The sequence below is a fragment of the Miniopterus schreibersii genome (genome assembly GCF_964146895.1).
Source record: "Miniopterus schreibersii genome assembly, chromosome: 14".
NCBI classification, from domain to species: Eukaryota; Metazoa; Chordata; class Mammalia; order Chiroptera; family Miniopteridae; genus Miniopterus; species Miniopterus schreibersii.
In genome coordinates this window covers 28733712-28755127 of record NC_138114.1, presented here as the reverse complement: position 1 = coordinate 28755127, position 21416 = coordinate 28733712, and the positions used below count along the sequence as shown (strand labels likewise).

The 21416-nt window shown below is 34.4% G+C and overlaps 1 protein-coding gene across 1 annotated transcript in view; it reads right to left on the bottom strand.

Annotated features, from left to right (window-relative positions):
* PCDH15 (protocadherin related 15) overlaps positions 1–21416 on the bottom strand; it is a 904849-nt gene that overhangs the window by 673291 nt on the left and 210142 nt on the right. Inside the window, exon 3 of the mRNA XM_081159054.1 lies at positions 20672–20747. The gene's annotated coding sequence lies outside the window, so the exon portion shown is untranslated. The remainder of the gene's footprint in view (positions 1–20671; positions 20748–21416) is intronic.

The following is a 21416-nucleotide window of genomic DNA, read 5'->3' as shown; positions in this document are numbered from 1 at the left end:
ACTGAGGGAGTCTGTGGCATAACATCAGCCATCATGCCTGGTAAGAATTCTGTAAGCTTAGTCTAAGTGATGGGAAACTATTGGGATGAGAGTCCGACTATGATAGTTACAGAAATGGCCCTCAACATCCATTCCAACGGACTTTTTATGCTTTATTCTAATGCAAAGCCTGAAACATATCACACATCTTATTCTTTTCCTCCCTTGCAGCTAAGGTTCTAGATGCAAATAAGGTTCTGCCAGTCAGATGCACTTAGTTGAGATTTGAAATTTAGAAAAAATCGGGATATATAATCTTGCTGTTGTAGGTGTTAAAAGCCTGGTCTTGGAACAAGGCTAGCAGATTTAGCAAATAAGCATGTAGGAAACCTAGTTATACTTAAATCAAATGCTTTTTTTAAGTATAATTAATATTTGGAAAATATTTATATTAAAAAGTACTGACTCCCCTCTAGGCCTCTTCTGACCCCACCAAGAAAGCATGAGCAGGAGTGTCCTTCTATTGAAGGGAAGGAATGAAAGTCTAGGCCCTTTCTCAGTTTGTGTGTGGGGCGGGGGGACCATGGGATTGCACTGCCTGGTTACACCCTGGCACGTTTGGAGCTCTAGACTCTGGATTCTGAAATTCTTTGTAATGTACTGTAAATGGAATATTTATTAAACCACATATACAAAAGCACTCTTAATATTTTCTACTCTGATAAACAGATGAAACACTAAAGCCAGGGTTGACACTGAGTAAATAATGTTGAAACACAGGGGCTGAACTACTGAGGCTTTTAGTGTTCTCATGTTCGTAACTATTTCTCTAACACTAAAAACATGTTTATGACCACCAGACGAATGACATTAGAGCTCCTCACAGAAAGGCACCAGGTGAAAACAAAACAAAAACCAGAAAACAAACAAATAGAAAAGAACAAAATTAGGGTCAAATTGTTATAAAATGTGGGATTGAAGGCATTTTTTTTCCCTTAAGAGGTGACCAGTTTTTTTGCTTTTTTTTTTTTTTTTTTTTTTAATCCTAAGAAGTGACTTAGGTTTCTCTCTTCCACAGTGACTTCTGCTGAACCAAGCTTTGGCCTAAGCAGAAAATGTTTTTCATTGTCAGAGTTTTCTAATATCCATTAAATTGATTTCAAATGGCAATGCTAAAAATCATTGCTGTTTACCTAGAAAGTTTGAAAAGTTATTCCAGTAAGAGATAGTGAAATGCTTTCTGTATTTTACTATAGATTCTGAAAATAAAATAACCATTGAAACAAATGCACCTTAACTCTTATTTCACTGGATTATTTTTTTAAGGCACTCAACATTAAAGGGTAAAAATAAATGGTTATGTAAATTAAAAAAAAAAAAAGAATGCATTTGAACAAAGCTAAGCTTATTAAAAGAGCTGTATTCCACTCAGAGAAGGGCCCTGTTCTTCATAGCAAAAAGTCTATGGTTTCTTTACATTCCCTAATGGTTTTTTAGGACATGTCTTTTGTAGACAACAAATCCAGTTTTAGTAGCATCACAGAGGGAAGCAATTATTCAAGAAGACCACATTTGATCTTCTATTATATTCAGGGGGTTTATTCTTTGCACATAAACCTAAAACTTCATGTTAAACATGAGAAATTGCCAAATGTATTAGATGGAGTTATGAGAGTGAGATTACTGTTTGGAAACAGTCCTTATTTCTGTCACCCAAAGTAATGCCTGTGAAGAGAAACCCCCAAGAAAGCCATTACCTTTGCCTCTTTATTTCATCTTGAAGACTCCTGACTAATTCATCCCCCATCCCATCTACTTTCCATCCTGCTAACTGCTGTACTATCTTATTATAGAAATGAGGGGCGAGAGAACTATCCAATCTACAATTGACCTGGAGTCATGGCTAGGAAGAGAGAACACTAAAAATCAAGACAGACTTCAAAGTAAATTAAAAATGTAATTTTATTGTAGGCTTTATAAAATACATAGAATATCATAACTATTACTACAGAAATAGATTCAGATATAGCTATAACAGATAGATACATGGATAGCTCCCGCAGGGGTGCTTACATTCCTAGGCATTTAGTGAGTGGGATACCATGGACCCGAGCACATGTGATTGGACCCAAGAACTGTACAGCTGAAGGTTTACAGTAAACCAAAGCTGCATTTTTATTATTATTTTTCCTTCCTGTCCATGTTATGTTGAAAACTCTGTGACAAGATAGTACAAAATAAAATATGAGAGTGCTGGAAGATGAGACTCTCAGGTGGGAGAGGACTCAGTTACCCGGAAAGGGATGAGAACAGTATAAAGAGCATGGTTGCTATGACGCAAGGGGACCAAAGGAAGCCTAGAAGCTGATGCACACAAAGGCGACAGGAAACAACAGTGCTGCACCGCTTAAACATTAGGAGCATGGAACTAAGAGTGCGAACCAAGACACGGAATGTGTAAACTGCAGTGCTTGGGGCTAGTGAAAGAACGTGGACTGGAATAGAACACCACCATTCCGGCAGCTACAAAGTGTCCTATGCTAGAAATGCAAGAAGGAATGGAGGGGGTTAAATACTGGCTGAGGCAAGATGTAGCACAGGCCGTTAGGGGCTACAGTGCAAGGTCAGCCCGAATAATACCAACCAGACATCTAGGGAAACCTATTAACATAACCATCATTCAAGTCTGCGCTCCAACTACAAAGGCTAAGAGGATGAAATTGAAAGGTTTTATGCAAGTATCCAAGAAAAAATTGATCACACACCAGAATAAAAAATGTTGATAATCACAGGTGATAGAAACACAAAAGTAGGAAATAAAGTGAAATCAAATGTAATCAGAAAACTTGGAATAGGGGTTATCAATGAAACAGGAGATCAGTTCATAGATTTCTGTGACACCAACAATTTGTACATCACAAATGCATGCTTCACACAACCGAACAGATGACTGGATACGTGAACATCACCAGATGGCCAATATAGAAATCAAATAGACTATGTAATTGGAAGCAGGAGATGGAGAAGCTGCATTCTCGCTGCCAAAATAAGACCAGAAGCAGATTGTGGTACTGACCACGAACTGTTAAAATCAAACATTCAAGTGAAGCTAAAAAAAAGAGGACTACAAGAATTGTGGTGCCAAAATATAACATAAATAACTTTCCCGATGGATTGGAAGCCTGCATAAAAAATTATCCACACTGTTAAACTTAATTGACTGAGAACCAGAACAACTGTGGACTGAAACTGGAAATGCTATTATGGAAGAAGGTGAAAAGATAATGCCAGAAGTCAAAAGGAAAGGAAAAACAAGATGGATGGACAGAAGAAACATTAAAACTTGTTAAAAATAGGCAAGAGGTAAAGGTGACAAAGAAACAGGATTAGAGTCCTGAGTGCAGTTTTTCAATGACTATCATGTAGAGATAAAGAAAAATGTAATAGGAGTCAATGTAAGGAGATAAAAATGAACAAAAAAGGAAAACAAGAGATATCGATAACTTCAGATATGCAGATCACACCAACAGACCAGCAGAAAAATAGCAATGACCTGAAACATCTTCTAATGAAAGAAGAAGCTGAAAAAGCAGGACTATATTTGAACATTATGAGGACATAAATCATGAAGACAAATACTACAAAAGAAATGACAACTTTAGCATAGACAAGGAAGAAAATGGCATTGTGAGATTGTGCTTACCTTGATTACATAATCAATTCTACTGGAGACTGTTGCCAAGATATCGAGAGAAGGCTGGGACTCAGGAGCACAGCAATGCAAGAATTAGGAAAGATGGGTAGGAGCAAAGATGTGTCATTAAAGACCAAGACTAAGATCAGACACACCATCACGATCTCCACTATTATGTGTGGATGTGAAAGTTGGACAGTGAAGGAGACTGACATTTTAAAAAAAAAAAAAAGAGAGAGATCCATTTGGCATACGGTGTTAGAGTAGAGCTCTACAGATACCCTGGATCAGCAGAAAAACAAACAAGTGAGTCCTAGAGCCTGAAGCACCACTGGAGGCAAAACAACAGAACTGAAGATGTCCTACTTCAGGCGCGTCATGAGAAGGTAGGATACCTTGGAGAAGACAATAATATTGTGAAAAATAGTAGACAGCAGGAAAGATAAAGGCCAAATATAAGATGGATTGACTCCATAAAAGAAGCCATAGGCATGAGTCTGCAGGAGCTGAGTGGGGCTGCTGGGGACAGGTCATTGTGGGCATCACTCACCCATAGGCTCACAAGCAGTCAGAACTAGCTCAGTGGCACATGACACACACACCTGGATAGCAATATAGGTGAGTATATCTGCACATGTAAGTTAAATATATGTGCATATATTCTTATTCAGTTATTTTAAATGGCAATAATGTAATTGTAAAGATTTATACTTTCGTAGACACATAGATTGTGTGTCTTTAATGTTTATATATCTGTAGATCAACAGATACTTAATTTTACAATTATTTACGTGTTGATACATAAATATATCATGAAAAAATATAATTTATATTATTAACATTTGAGTGTTTCTAGACATTTTTCTCAGCCTGCCCACCAAAAAGGACTAAGGCTTGTCATACCCAAGTCTCTTACTCTATCAACCCCCTGAGAAGCATCTTGCTTTCTTTGAGTTTGTTTTGATGACAAATCTTTTGTGGGTGTGGGGAGACAAGAGATAGGAGTGTGAGAATGAAGAAGGTCAATTGAGAAGGAAGAATTACAAAGTAAGGGTGAAAACACAGGATACATATATATTTGATACAAGAGAAAATGAATGATTTAAAGATATTATTAGAGATGAAGTTCTACTTATATAGTATTTGATAAATATTTTTTAAAAATAAATTATTTTGGATTAGTGAAAAATATGATACAGTTTTTGGTTACTGAACTTTTTTCTTGACACACTCAAATTGTAGAATGACTCATCCATCTATCAATATTTTCAATTAACATAATCACTTCACTTTTGTATTAAGAGTTCATTTTCACCATGACTGGCGATTTATTGTGATATTTTGGAATAAAAATGGATTGACAAAGAGACAATATGGAGATCACAATGATAATAAAATCTTGTGTTTAAAGAGACTGTAGATATAAGGGCTGTAATGTTTCAGGATGGGAACTGTAATTACATGGCTTTTTTTTTTTTTTTTTTTAGTTCATTAACTTGATTTAGCCTACTAAATAAACCACAACATTTTCAGCTAAATATTTTTTTAACTCTGTCAAACCCAGTTTGTTAAGGACCTCAAGTCCTATCTGGCATGTAGGTGAGGAAACACTGTTTCAGGTCTGTTAAAATTAAATTAATTCAGAATTTTGTCAAATTCCACAAATTGAAACCTGTGCCTCTGGGAACTTAAGCCTTACCAATGACTTAAAGTCAAACATATTTTTGAACTACTGACACAAATTTTCCCTAGGATCTAGAGAAAATGCACAGAGTTCTGTCTTAGAAGTTGGGGAGGGGGAGCACTTCTGTGTTGCAGATAAATAATTCCATGGTAATGATAGGTGTATGGGCACATGCACGACCAAGAAATGTTGCTGCATATAAGAAAATTTCCAAGTTTCTGATTAAAAGTTGTCAAAGCCAAGATACCTAATTTTTTTTTCTGTGTAGGACTGACTCATGACCTAAAAACAGATATCTGAAAACTTAGGAAATGGTTAAAATTCTACATGGCAAATCTACTTTCATATTGTGAATGAGAATAAAAGAAAATAAATCTACTATGATATACATTCTGTGAAGGGAAATCAGACAATTTCTTGAGACTCAAAAGCATCCATACCTTGTCTGAAAAGGCGTAATATAAAAATCAACAATTGGTAAATGCTATTGACATTTTGCTACTCTGAAATCTCTATGTTAGGAAGCCTAATTAGGGCTAAGTTTAAGGTGGGGATTAATCTATTTGCAGAACTACCTAATGAGATTCTAATATACCAAATAGAGGGAAAGAATTAAAAAACAACAACAACAACAACAACAAAAAACCAGGATTGCTGCAGTGGTGCAGATATGGCTTCTCTCCTTGAAGAGTCTACTTGTAAAAGAGGGCCAGAGCCAAACTACGTTTTTGTGTTAAGATTGTTCAGTATAGACCATAAGACCAATTCCTATAGTCAATGATGAATCAGTCACTGTCTTTTTGCAGACCTCAGTATAAATATAACAAGATCCAAATCTGTGGAATACTGTTGACATTCCCATATGCTTTCATTTTGACAAACACAGACATATAGTTGCTTGTGTCAAATTTGTTTTTATTTGCCACAATTCATATTATATCTCCTGCTTAACTCAGGCATTCATTACAGAACTCCAAGTTTTATAAGAGGACATAACAGACTCAACATTTCTTTCCCCTGAAGTTTATCTAGAGGCATATGAGAAAAATTAGAGTCATTCCTAATGAAAGAAGAAGAAAAAAAGAAAGATAGGGGCTTGAATTAGAAATAGAGGAATCCTACTTTAACATCGCATATATGAAGAATGGACATCTCTTTGGGGAAGTCCAAGCTAACTCAAGGGAAAAAGTTCAGAAATAAAACAATAAAATGATCTCTTTAAAAAAGCATCTATTTTGTCACCTTAAAAATTCTTATGTTCAGCCCGGCCGGGCGTGGCTCAGCGGTTGAGCGTCGACCTAGGATCCAGGCGATCGGGGTTCGATTCCCGGTCAGGGCACATGCCCGGGGTTGAGGGACGCAGTCGATCAATGACTCTCATCATTGATGTTTCTATCTCTCTCTCTCCCTTTCCTTTCCTCTCTCTGAAATCAATAAAGATATATTTAAAAATAAAAATAAAAAATTCTTATGTTCAATGGTTTCAAAACAAAACCTTGTGTTTAAATATAATTATAGCAATAAAATAATAATATGCAAAGGATAATATGCTTAGAATCAGCACAGGTATTCACTTAATTATTTATAAAAATGTGATTTTAATAATTTTTATTTTAAAAATAAAATATTTTTCTGTACAGAAAATTCAAATGACAGCTCTAACTGTACAATGTATAGAATTCAAGCTCTATTCTATGACAAATCTGAATCAAGTAACTCATCATATACTTTAAATATAAAGCATTACAATTACAATATCAATTTACTCCAGAAAATGATGGAATGCTTTAAAATCATGGCATTTTTCTCAGAGTCATAAAGCCTACATTTAAAGCATATTTGCAGATCATTCCACCAGAGAATCCAAAAATAGAATGAATGACTCTTATGGAATTATTTGCATATTTCTGTCATAGAAATTGAACAGGATAAAAGATTATTAGGAATTTTAAATTTTTACTCACAGTAAAGGTCTCTAGATTCTATATAACATGTTAATTTTTTCCTGCGATTTGCTGATGCCTAAAATAATTTTCATGATAGCTCTATTAAATTCCAAAGCATCACTACATAAAAACATTCCAAATCATCAAGGTTTCATTAAATCTGTACTTGAACAACATGTATGCTTTGAAGTAAAGACAACTCTTCAAAAATATTAACTCAATTCACTCCTTCCTGCAATTACTTTTAAAATTAATCTATGAAAATATTAGTTTTAAAAATGAAAGAGAACTGCTGTGTTTAGCCATTAGCGACAAACTCATACAGGATTATCCTGTCTGCCATAAACAATGATAAAGCAAGAAAAAATATCAAATGGCTACTTTCCACTGTCAGACAAGAGGCGGCAATAGCACACATCGGGGACACTCAAAAAAGAGAAACAAATGAGATGAGCCACATAATAACCCTTACTTTATGCCTGAGATGCTTCCCAGCACAAGGGGAGGGGGTAGGAATTAGGGTTCCAAGCTACTACCCAGAGGACTAATATTTGCATGTACAAGAGAGAAGGAAACTGTGTAAGGAGCAAAACTGAAAATGGGCACAGGTAAGACACACACTGGGAGAAAATACTCTTAGCACATATACCTGGCAAAAGATTTATACCTAGATTACATACCCGATCCATTGTAATCAATTAATAAAAATGAGCTGGGCATTAACAAGCACTTCACAAAGGAAGATATGTTAATGATTAATGATCGAAGGAAAAAGTGGTCAACATTTTCATCACCAGGGACATGGAAATTAAAACCTCCATTTCTTCGGGTTCTCTGCCCAGTTTTGAATTAGATTGTTTGTCTGTTTGGTGTTGAGCTGTATGAATTCTTTATTAATTTAGATTATTAACTCCCTGTAGGAACTGTCCTTGGTAAATATCTTCTCCCATTTGGATGGTTGCCTTTTTGTTTTGCTGACAGTTTCTTTTGCTGTGCAGAAGCTTTTTAGTTTGATATAATCCCACTCATTTATTTTTGCCTTTACTTCCCCTGACTTTGTGGTCAAATTCATAAAATCTTCTCTAAGACCAAGGCCCATAAGTTAAGTATTTATGCCTTCTTCCATGTAATTTCTTATTTCAGGTCTTATATTTAGATTGTGGATGTATTTTGGGTTAATTTTTCTGTATGGGAACAAACAGTACATACATGAAAAGATGCTCAACTTCACTAGATACTCGGAAAATACAAATTAAAACTGCAATAAGATACCACCTGTTAGAATGACTATTATTAACATGACAAGTAATAACAAGTGTTATTCCCACTGCAGGTAGGAATGTAGACTGGTACAGCCATTGGGGGAAACAGTATAGAGGCTCCTCAAAAAATTAAGAACACAGTTACCATATAACCCAACAACCCTTCTGGTATCTACTCAAAAAACTCAAAAACATTTGTTCACAAAGATATATGAGTTATATGAGTGGTGAAAATTATCAAAAGTGATCAAACTATATATTATGGCCTGAGTATTTCACTGTATGCAAAATATAGCTACACAGTTCCATTTGTTAATGGTTAGATTTTTATTCTATTCACCCTTTTCTTTTAATTTTTACCTTGAATGTTTCCCCAAGTGCGAAGACAATATATAGCTATAGCATCATATGTCTAAATATAGAGTTTGAGTAGTTTTTCACATCATCAAGTTTTCCACAGGTAATATTTTACATATCATTAAATAAGATCTATACATCTAAGTGTGAGTTACAACAACGAAATTATTTTTTACATTTTCCTAACTGCAATAGGTGATTAGGAATGAAAAAGAGACTAGGTTAGGAAAATGTTACTTCTTTTGTACATACTAAATATATTTTTGAACCATCAGGATTATGAGAATGCCTTATTTGAAACACATTTGTAAACACTAAACACTAATGAGTCAATAGCTAAAATGAAAAAAACATCTGTGGCTGTTAACAGGAAAATAAATAAAATTCTGTTTCTTACAGATAATAATGGGCTTTTCCACTGCCACTCTTCAAATCTTACCAAAAATGCTATTTACTGTCTTATTTCTTCTACTTCAACATTCTCCCAAATAAAATTATTTATTACATTTTAGGAAAAGAATAACAAAACACTTCATTTGAGGTGAGGTGTTAATATGTATCTATGAACAGATTGAGGTTATGTCAAAATGTAAGAACATTTATGAACGAACTCAGAAGATAGTAAGTTATAAGCGAACCCCAAAAAATCAAGTAAAGATTTTACCACATTGACAAAAGTATTAACATTTTTCAAACATGGCAAACTAGATCTTACAGGACACATCCATTACTCAAGAAATATATATCAACATATTAGCTCATTTAAATTAATGGACATCATTTCAATTTACAGCCGAGGAAGATCAGTTGACCTTCTTGGCAGGATCAAACCCATGATTTCATAGTAGCTGGTTAAGATTAATATTAAAATTTAACCTTTCAGATCTACAATTAAAAGTAAATTACAGCCCTTAAGTTCGGTAGCATATGAATTTCACTATGGAAAATGAATTTCAGCATTTTATTGGAAAATCCATTTTAGTAAATTGTCTGAAGGGCAAAGAAACAGTAACCCCTTTTAAGATTTTACGTCAGCCATTATTTTCTTTAAACACACCTTCAAAGGTCATATCATAAACACAAACCATGAAATAATCTTTATAAAACAGCCTGTTTCAACCAGTTTTTACTAAGAAATATATAAGAATTCTTTAAAAGAAACTCAAAAGCAGTTAATGATGGAATTTCAAGATAAACACTGATTACATTTTAGAAGCTAAATAATAAAACGTAGGAAAACTTGTCTGTTACTGTCCACATATGAGCTTTGTTATATTCTGGTTGGAATTCAGGATTCAGTTTAGCTTTTGATAGTAATTCTCTCAGAATTAAGAAATAATAAATGCAAGTATAAAATGGGCTTGTTAAAGAGACAGGTGATATTTCTCGAACACATTCCAATATATTTAGACAATTGATACTAATTTAAACTACCAAAATATTAATGGTTATTTGAAAGTATTAAAAATGAAGCAGTCTCTCACTCAATGAGTACTTCTGAATTGATTGAAAATAAATGAAAATAAATTTTAAAATACTCAGTATAATTCTAGCACAATACTTTTCATGTAAAAATTAATTTATCTATATTCAGTGAAAGTCTTAAAATCTGGCCTATAGATATGACATAACACATCAAAAGGCATACACTTACAGGTATAATACAATCTCAAATTAGGCGACAGAAGCTATAAAGTATAGCTATGAAGTAAAATCATCTTATGGATACTTTCTGATAAGAACAGACATTATTAGACAGCAAAAAACTCAACTCCCTCAAAATATAGCAGCTCATTATGTAAGTTAGGAATCTCTATCGAAAGTGACAGAAAGAAACAATGAAAATTGGTTTAGTCAGTTATGGCTTTATATAATTGAAGGTTCTTGATATAAGTCGTCAGACAGTTATTTATTGAGTAGTTTCAAAGTTACGACCAGGGCGAAATACCCTTCTCTTTCATTTGTTTCCAGATCCGCTTCTGCTATGCTCATGTCCAAGAGGACTTCAACAGGTCCATGCGATATCATGTTCTATTCTAGATTCAAAGCCCCAGAGTTGAGACCAATTGACTCTGACTGACCTGAAAGGCATCATGTTCTCACTCTTGAATTACTGCCAAGAGGATGTTATGCACATACTGAATTACATCTATTGGTTAAACTACTCAGGGCCCAAAAATGACACTGAGAGCATTTTCATCCAAATTACATGCTGGAAAAGCCAAGTCCAATCTGGGCAGGAAGACAGACAGAGATGGGGCTGAATGGATGCTGTAGAGGCTATAGATGTCTCCTAAACCTGCCGATCCATAGGAGTTTGGAACAGGAAAAGCATTTTAATGACAGAAGAATTTTAGTTCCTGGAATATAGCATAAAGACAATTTTATACAAGACAGTTAACCTGCTAAAACAAATTTTCTGAAAAATGTGCCTAATTTTTAAGTTATTTGCCTTCTGGAAACATCAAAGTAAAAATAAACAGCAACTGATAATGTAATCATTTAAATTCCAAAATGCAGTTATAGGTGTGCTCCCGAAGAAACACAATGATCCTTATTTTATAGTTACAGTGCATTTGCACAAAAATAAGCCATAAGCAAATGACTCAATGAAATGCACATAATAAAGCTATATGTTTGACATAATATCACAACTGGAGGGGGTAAATTATATAGTCTGTTAACCAGCAACAGACAATAATACACAACATTGCAAAGACAGTATGCAACTTAAAAATACGAATTTCATGATATTTTACTTATGTGGGATGACTCCTTGATGGTAGAGAAACAGAAATAAATGTGAATGTATCTTTTAAAATGTTACCTGTCACTGGCATCCAAGTTTTACTAGTAGTTGCTCAGAAAGAAAACACAAGCAGTGAATACAATATTGTTAATGCTTCACACAGCAGGAATGAAAAGCCAAGAGCTCTCAGTTATGTTTTGAAGTTGTTGAATATTAAAACAAGAAAATCAAATGCAATGCATGTTTGAATGGTAACAGACTCTTCAGAATTCCAATTTCACATTTTCAGTCAATGTACCTTGTCACCCTTCTGAAGTAAATAAATTGAATATCTAATAGTAAATAGTAGGATGGTGCTTTTGAATAAAGCCAAGAATGAGTGTATTGAGCAAATCTACAGATGCTGTTTTGCCCTCCATGAGATCCTACCATATCTTTTTTTCAGAGCTGAAAAACTCAGAAGAAACAAATGTCAAATTTGCTAGAGTTTTTCCTCTTTCAATTGCTTTATATGATAGAGTAATTTCTATTATATATCAAATCTAGATGTCTACTTTGATTCTATTGAAAATTTATTTGAATAATTAAGGATGGAAGGATTGTTTCTATAAGTGACAGAAAAAAGCAATTTACTAATTTTTTAAAAAATTTTAAGTGCATAAGTATTCTCAAAATGTAGGAACGTGTAGAGTTGAGATTGGAGCATTCTATTAGAGGACTTCAAACAAGGAAGTAGTAAAAAATGTAGCCTCTCCTTCATGTTATCATTATGATTAATAAATGATGGTGATATAAAAATACACAAGAATATGAATAATAGTCATTAACTACTTCCTCTTTGGTGGGTTAGATAGCAGTTAATAAACAGGTAGAATATATTGTTAGGTGTTCAAAAGAGAATACCCTATTGTTTTACTTTTATTTTTTTTGGAATAGTGAGAGGTAAAAATTTAATATTGACCACCACAAAGCTCTGTCTCAGGTATTTGGGGGAAAGATAAAATGTTTATTCTTGCTGACTAAAACATTATTTCTCATAATGTATTGTTCAACCAATGTTAACCAAAGAAGTCCCTGCTATGTATTAAGATTATGCTAAGAACCGATGCCATAAAGAAAAACCCACGATTCTAATTTTCAAAGATTTTAATATTTAGTAGGAACAACACACATAAATAGAGAAGCAAAACACCTCCTACAAATGTTAAAGGGTCCGTTTCCATATCCACAAGATGAGAGATGAGTGAGGGAAGAAGTAATGACTGAGGTGGATTTTGAAGGATAAGATGGGGTTCTGCTATGTGGATGGGAGAGAAGGGAGTATGTTGAGGATGCAGCAGTGATATAACCACTCCAACAACAGACAAGTACAGGGAGGTTTGGTTGTATTGGATGTTGTTGCAATTATAAATATACACCGGTTTTCTCAAAAGCTTGCTAACAGGTGGGTGCCAATATGCAGATTTTTCAAAAAAAGTAATTTTTTCCATATACAGAAAATTACATAACATCTCATTGGGATCTGGAGCTGTATCTCATAATCAAATACATTAATATTTCTATAGTGAAACATGAATATCTATATTAAGTGAATAAGTAGTCAAAATTAGCCTCACAACAGGTCAGGATAGGTTTTGATGCCCTATGAAATAAAAAAGAAATGTGTATAGAATATATATTTATATGTATATATATATATTTTAAATTTTCTTTTTTTAAATATATCTTTATTGATTTCAAAGAGAGGAAAGGAGAGGGAGAGAGAGAGAGAGAGACATCGATGATGAGAGAGTTATTGATCAAGCCAGCAACCCGGGCATGTGCCCTGACCGGGAATCGAACCCCAATCACCTGGAACCCAGGTTGATGCTCAACCTCTGAGCCACACCCAGCCGGGCTATTTTTTTAAATTTTCTATAAAAGCTGCTTTCTATGTGGTTAAACCATATAAAGTCATTGTTTCTGTTTGGTTTGGTTTGTTTTCTTACATTTTGACCCCTCCAAATAGCAATTTCAAGTAGCTCAACCTAACAGTTCATGACACCAAAATTACCAGGACTTAGAATACAAACATTGAATATGCGTATATGTACACTTAAAGTCAGTTGTCTTATTATGGAAGTAGAATGCACTTTATTTATTGCCACTCTGGCATCCTTCCTTCTCTGTTCGAGAGTCCAATCTCTGTGATCTGGGCATGCTGATCGTTACCTTGTTTATGAGCCAAGCTAAGTCAATAAACACTGGCCACAGTGGTTGGTTGAGTTAGAGTTGGACATGGGACAAAGTTGGGCTAAATAGGCATTAGCGACTTTGTTGGGAATGCTGTGAATACAGACTTGGAAACATATAAAAACTGGAGAGTAAATGGGTTAGACAGAGATCATGAAGGAAACCTGTCATAAAATTAAGTCATCACCAATGAAATCATAGCAGAAAGGTGGAAATATCACTACACCCCACCCTTACATTAACCCTTTCCCTAATCCCAAAGAGTAATTCTAGACTTTCAGATCCCTAAGTCAATAAAGTTATTCTTTTGTTTATGCTAATTTGAGTTATATTGTGTTACTTTCACTATAAAGGCTCTTAACACATATATGAAGGGACTCATAATTATAGACAGGGGTGGGAGTATAGAAGAATCATTAAAACAAATAAAATGTATGCAAATTTTGGGTAAATATATTATACTCTTATCACTTCAAATTTAAATTTAAATTTAAAATCATGTATAAATTTATATGTACATATTTTTTATTTTCTTTTTTTCTAGAGTAGAGACTCAGTTTTTAAAGCTTGTGAGACAACCAGTGGTGATGAGTGCTGGTTGGACTTCTGATCTAATCTGTTCATACTAATTCTATGGGATTTTATTCATGTGATAGATGTAAACAGATATAAGACAAGGGTCAGTGGAAGAGAGGAAGAAGGACCATAGACCTTAGACATCTCAAAGATTCACCACTCCTCCTCAGTTACCTTGTAAGGAAAAACCCTTCTCATTCTTAATGACCCAAAAGTCATTCCAGCCATTAATTATATTCCAAAACAAAAGTGCCTCCAGTACCAGTTTATCTAATTTTGATATATGAAGTCAGTGTTCAGACAAACAGAATAATAGCTGATTATATCTGACAGGCTTTCAGAGTGTCTGAGGTTAGAGAGAAAAGCTTTTGAAGTGAAAAATAGATGTAATCATTAAAGAAGCAGCGCCTAATGACCCGATTCCATTTGGTTTAAGTAGAAAAAAACCCCAAAACTGAGTGACAGAAACTCTCAGCGAAGCCCTGAATATATCTCTATGATGGCATGTAAAAATCTCAAGGGGAAAGTTGTATCGGTGAAAATATATGTGAGGGAGAGATAGAAAAAGGGGAGCGATAGATGCCTTAGGCTGTTTTGCTGTTGATGAAACAATTTCAAAAATATCGCCTCATTTGGGACTTGCAACAAACCTACACAGTGTGAAGGGCAATTATTATGATCCTCATTTTAGAAATGATGAAAGGGAGGCTGATGTCCTGTGTGGCTAAATGACTTTAGTACAGCCAAACTGCTAGTAAATGGTGGACTTGGGATCACATTCAGTGAGATCCTCTTATTGAAAGTCCTCAGAAGTTTTATACCACTTCCATATTATAACACACCACTCATAAACCACAAATAAGCATTAAGTCTAAAAAGATGCCGATATAATTTCAAATGGGAAAGCTTTGAATATTTTGTCACATCCTAGTCTAATAAGTTGCATTTATATCACTGGGATTTGATATATCTTTGTTTACCCTATTTCAAAGGACAGTTCTTCTTTTTCTCTCTTGACAAATTTATCAGATTAGAGCTATTCATCTTGGGAAGAAATATAAAATACAGTTTGGCTAAAATCAACATTTTAAAATTTTTATAAAAATACTAAAAATTCCTATAGCTATCTGTGTATATAAGCAAAGCTACTCTGAAACCTCTTACACCCTACATTTCCTACATTTAAGAGAAGAAAACCAAATAGTTGTTTGGACCATTTTCCTTGCAGCAAGGAGGGAACATGTGATCCATTTCTAAGGCATAAAACATAAGTGGAAAAGTCTGGTTGGTACTTTTGGCAAGTTTGGCTTTCCCACACTAAAGAGGGTTCACACTTTTGGTGCAGACTTTCCCTTCTTGCTGTAAGTTTGGGCACAATCTTTGCAAAAGCTGTACCTATCCTACCACCACAAAGCCAAGGTGAAGACAACCAGGGATGACGGGCCTGAGCCCTGACGTGTTTGCACTGCCAAAAACATGCCAGCGATGGCCAGACTCTGAATTTGTTCTAGGATGAGGGATGGGAAGGGGGGTTGTAGGTTTTCTTGTTACCTTTATTGACTCAGTCCTGAAATATCCAGATAATGTTCGCTTGGTCCCTGAAATTCCGAAACTACGTAAAGCATGTTAAGCATGCTTTATGTCAGGGCTCAGAACAGATACTGTAAATAGCATGGTCCGACAGTATAGGCACATCACTCTTACGGGGGCAAATGAGTGTCCCTTCATCAAGGAACAAATGCGTCTCCACCAGGCTCATATGCCCAGGGGCCTGGCCTTTCTGTTGGATGCAGCATCTTGTCAATGCAGACTTACTTTCCAGTCTTACACTGCATGCTCTACCACTTACTCTTTGTTGCCAAAGGAACATGTTTTCCCCAAGGCCACCGCTTTTGCCTTATTCATGTTTCTCCATCCAGCAACAGTGCTTTCCCATTACTCTCTCTTCTGTAACATGGCCTGTGAGGTCTAGGTTTAATCTTATCTGCAGCAAGACCTCTTAGAGGAAGCCTGGCCTGATACTTGTAACGAAAATCGTTTTTCCTCTTCAGCCTCTTGGAAAATTTTGCTGCTCATGTGATAGTAACGTTACACATTTTATTACATTCTTTTCTGTACTAATTCCATTCCCAGCCCTCTGCAAAATTATCACCGTCTCTCCCACTGGGCCATAGAGCTCACTGAGGGCAGGGAGAGCGTGTGATTCCGAGCATCAGTGCGGTACCGAGACCAGAGTCTACTGATATCTGTGTGACGGCCATGGGGACCAGGGTTAATAGCGCTGGTTTCTCTATAAAAAGTTACTCCCTTCATCACGCTCTTCCTTACTGTTCCATACTTGTCAAAAATGACAGTTAGGAACGAGGGTGCATTATGTTCTTGAAACAACCTTTAGAGAGTTTGGTCATTATGAATAATGAACCATCTCAAGAACAAAGATTTCCAAAGCATGTCTGCATGTTATCAGCAGGGATTGTGAGCACACTGCTGCGCCCAGGCCAAATCCCGGCCCCTGGTTGTTTTGGCAAAGTTTCATTGGCACATAGCCACCCTCGCCTGGACATACGATCCAAGGCCACTTTCGTACAACATAAGCAGAGCTGAGTAGTTACAATGGTCAGAGAGCCCACAAAGCCTCAAATATTTATTGTCTGGCCCCTTACAGAAAAAGTTTACAAAACCTTGTTATTGGGAAAGTTAAAAGCAATAAGTCATCAGTCAAATAAGTAAGAGAAACAAAATGTAAACAGTTTCCTTTAGGCAGGTCCTCCCTAAGCCTATGAGTCTTATTATGTGTTACATTAATTCCTATTATGTATTACTAATTTTCATATCATTTCCTTGACATCCCCTTCATTTTTTTGACCACAGGAATATTTTTTAATGGCTTCTATCTCAGACCCAGTGATCTAAGGATTACCAGTTTTTCAAATGCTGCTTTAGAAAAGTGCAAAAAAGAAAAAAAATTAACCGAATTGCAGTTTTTCCTTTAAACTATTACCCTCACCTGATAATATTTAACTCTCTGTGAATTCACTTATTACTCCAGTGATTTTATCTGATACAGTTGAGCCACTTAGCAAATTTCCCTGGACCATGATTAAAGGACCATTCAAGCTTCTTTGAGGTAAAAGTTATAGCATACCTTGTACTATAAACAAGTTAGGTGGCAATTACCTGAGGAAGTGGATCATTAACATCAAAACAGCCACAAAAGAACTTGAAGGGGGAATCTATGATCTTGGATTTAAAACTGTTTTATCTAATCTAAATGGAGCCAAAGATACCAGGCTTTAGGTACATTAATGTGATTAATTACACAATTATAAACCCTGTTAGATGTAGAAACTATTTTCTATATTTCCTTACAGTTCTTAAATTCTTGCTTTCTTCAACCTCAGTGCTTCCCATAGAAAATACAGTTTGCCTCACTTACAACCCTTTAAACAGAGTATGTTTCTTCAACTTGAGCAAACATATTGACGATGTAAAAAGATGCTAAATCAAAATGTATTATGTTCCCAGAGACAGAAGTGTACACAAATCACTGAGTTATTCTCTTCATTAAAGCCATTAGAACATATAAAAATAACTGTACTTCGTTGACACATGTATACGCTAGACTATCTAAGATTATCTCACAAAGGTAAAGTCAATATATAAAGATCCACAACCTCAGATTTATAAATCATACAACTCATTTACTCGAACCCCAGACCTGAAGCCTTTCTATTATCAAAGGAGAAACAATATGGTGCAGTAACAACTGCATTTGGAGTCAGATGCCAGTTTGCATCTCAGTCTCCCTACTTGTTATTACCCAATTTAAGCTTTTAAGGGAGCAAAATCTTCTGACAAGTACAGTCTGAATATGTCAGCATACTCAAGAAACTTTACCCCCAGTTTGGCAGTGGTATTAATAACTACAGAGCACTTTCATTGATGGCTTCTAAAATATTCTCTTCAGTCAATGTTTTCTTTCCTCGTACTATTAGTACAATTGAGAAAACTAATAATACCTAAAAATGTAAATGTAGCTCTGAATAATTTACTGGCAAATGTATTTTCTTAATATGATATTTAATTACAAAAAATGATTTTAAATAGTTACATAAGATATACAAAATGCTTTAAGATAAAAATAAGTTAAGTAATGAAACCCGAGCATAAGGAAGGCAACATCTTAGAAGACATAGGTGGCTGAAATACACATTGAAGAATTTTCTGCAAAATTACTTAAGTCCTTTCCAACTGGATTGTGTTCTTGCTAATTTATTACATAACAGTGCTGAGCATGTACAAACTGGTCAAGGAGAGAAAAAGATTTTTCTTTATACTAAGGTCAGGACAAAAAAAATGTTTTTCCTAAAAATCTCAAAAAGAGGAAACTAAAATATGTCTCATATTTGTTTAAGGATATTCTTTTCACCTCCAGTGAAATACAATTATAATAGCCTCGTTTTTATTAGTCAACATTTGAACACACTCCTACAATACAAGTGGAGTAGAGGAGATACACATGAAGAATACTTATTTTCACCCTTCAAAGAATTTATTATATGGAAGGAAAGGAAATGAAGAACTTTTGGATATGAGACTGTGCTAGAATTATTGATCTATTTATCTATCTATCTATCCTTTAATCATCTACTTACCCACACATACATACACACATATGCAATAATCTGAATCACTATGTTAATAATATATGAACAATTCTTCAAAAATAAGATATATACCCTATATTTTCTTTGAATGGTCTGAGAGATAAAACTCATTGAAATTTACCTTGAACTATAAATAGAAACTTTTGGAGATGAACTTAATCTTTTTACAATTACCACTTTCATACTTCAGTGCACTCATCAATAAAATGGAATTATAATTTTCTTTTAAAATTTACATGTTCCTTTGCATAAAATATTATTATATGGAATATATTGTTGCGTAGAATTTAAATATGCATATATGCAGAATAAAGCTATTGTTGGAAATATAAGGCTTCATGTGCATTTCAATATAGTTAACATAGACACATCTTATGTATATAAAACAACACCTATAGCACTTTGAAAGCTTGAGCAGATTTTTTAAAATTGAATTCATAATTACTGACATGAGAAAATTATTTCAACTCCTTATTTTCAAAATTCTAGAAATTTCCCACAAAACCTTTTTGCACATTTGTAGTTACATAATAAAAATATGACATTCTAAACATATTGTTATTTCTAATATTTTAGAAGACTGAGGTAGCAAATATTTATGGAGTGCCTACTATGCCGTAGCATTATGTTAGATGATATAAATATGATGGTGGATAAAAAGACAGGTTCTTTACCTTTCTGGAGCCTACATTCATCTGGGATTGAGGGTAGGCATAAATAAATATGCACACTTTATTTTTGCAAATTACAACTATGTATTTCTTCTTTAAAAGCATTTGTTATTTTGAAATATCACGTTCCACTTTTAACTTTAAATATAAATTTCACTAATTTCTATCTCAATTTGGAAGAAATTTTCTATTTCTGTGCCAATGCCTATAAGTTTCTATTTCTGATTTTACTTCTATGGATTTAAAACATTATTAGACCACTCAAATATATTTCTCCTTGCTTTCACTGAAGCTCTTATTAGTCAAATTTTATCTTAATTCCTATTTTGTTACACCAAACTTCCCAAAACCACTTCTTCCACAATCAAAGCACAAGCCACACTTCAGAAACACATAAAAGAGAATTGATTTTCATCCTGAAAATGTCAAACTCCTGCCTATAATACTCAGCTACAGTTTTGTGAAACAGCAAAGTTCAAAAAGAGCCATCGACCTGATGGTCCTTTGACACATGATGATGGATGCAATGTGTCTACTTCTTTACTGCCAGAATGTCCTCCAAGAAATGGAGACCAGTCAATGAAGAATAATACATCTAAACTGGGTAGAAGGTTTCACTTCTCTGAGAATAAACTTTTACAAACTCTGTGATTAACTCTTTTTTCTCTTTCTTGCTTAGATGAATCAGAACACATATATCTGCATAAAGGAGTTGAGCAATGCCTAGAGGTTAAACTCCATACACAGTTAACGATCTGAATGTAAAATGCAGATGCAATGTATTGCTCCCCCTGAAAGATGGAAAAATATTATATAAATAATACAATGTCAGGAAAAATGTAACCACTACTCACCCTTGTGTCTTGTCCCTCTGTCAATTACCGGTTCTGGCAACTCCAACTGTTCCTAGTGAAGGATATTTCCATTTTCCTATAGAATAGAATACATTGATCAAGGCCACATCAAAACCAAAGACTTTATTAAAGTGCAGGACATAAGAATAATTCATTTTCTTGTGATGAATTATAGCAAATTCTGAAAAGTAAATCTTGTGGTCATAAATGTAAGTTTTGGAAGCAGCCAACTTCTGATTTAAAATGTAACTCTCAGAATGCATACTATCATACATGTTCCAACTTAATTCTTTACTTAGAAAACAAAGAGCATTTCTCCCTGAATTTTTTTTATGCCATTTGACCAGAGTCCTAAGAAGGAAGTTCAATATAAATTGTCCTTCAACAGCACTTTAAAAATGTATTTTATATATGGTAAATAGATCCAAGACAATTAAGAACAACTATGAAGATTGAAGGTTGCTTTTGAATCAACACAGTTTTAGCTCTCAGAATATTATACTATACCATTATTTCCTTAGGTGTACAAATTTTGTACTTATGCTTTTTCAAAGGAGAAAAAGATAATATTAAGATAATGTAATATAAAATCTTAACACATTTTTAGTATTGCTAATATTCCTACTTATTGCTAATAAGTTCTTCCTCAACGTTGAAGGACTTAATTATTCATAGCTCTTAGTTCTGTAGCTGGTACTGCATAGAGTATATACATATGAAGAAATAGATACAGAAATAGAAGGCA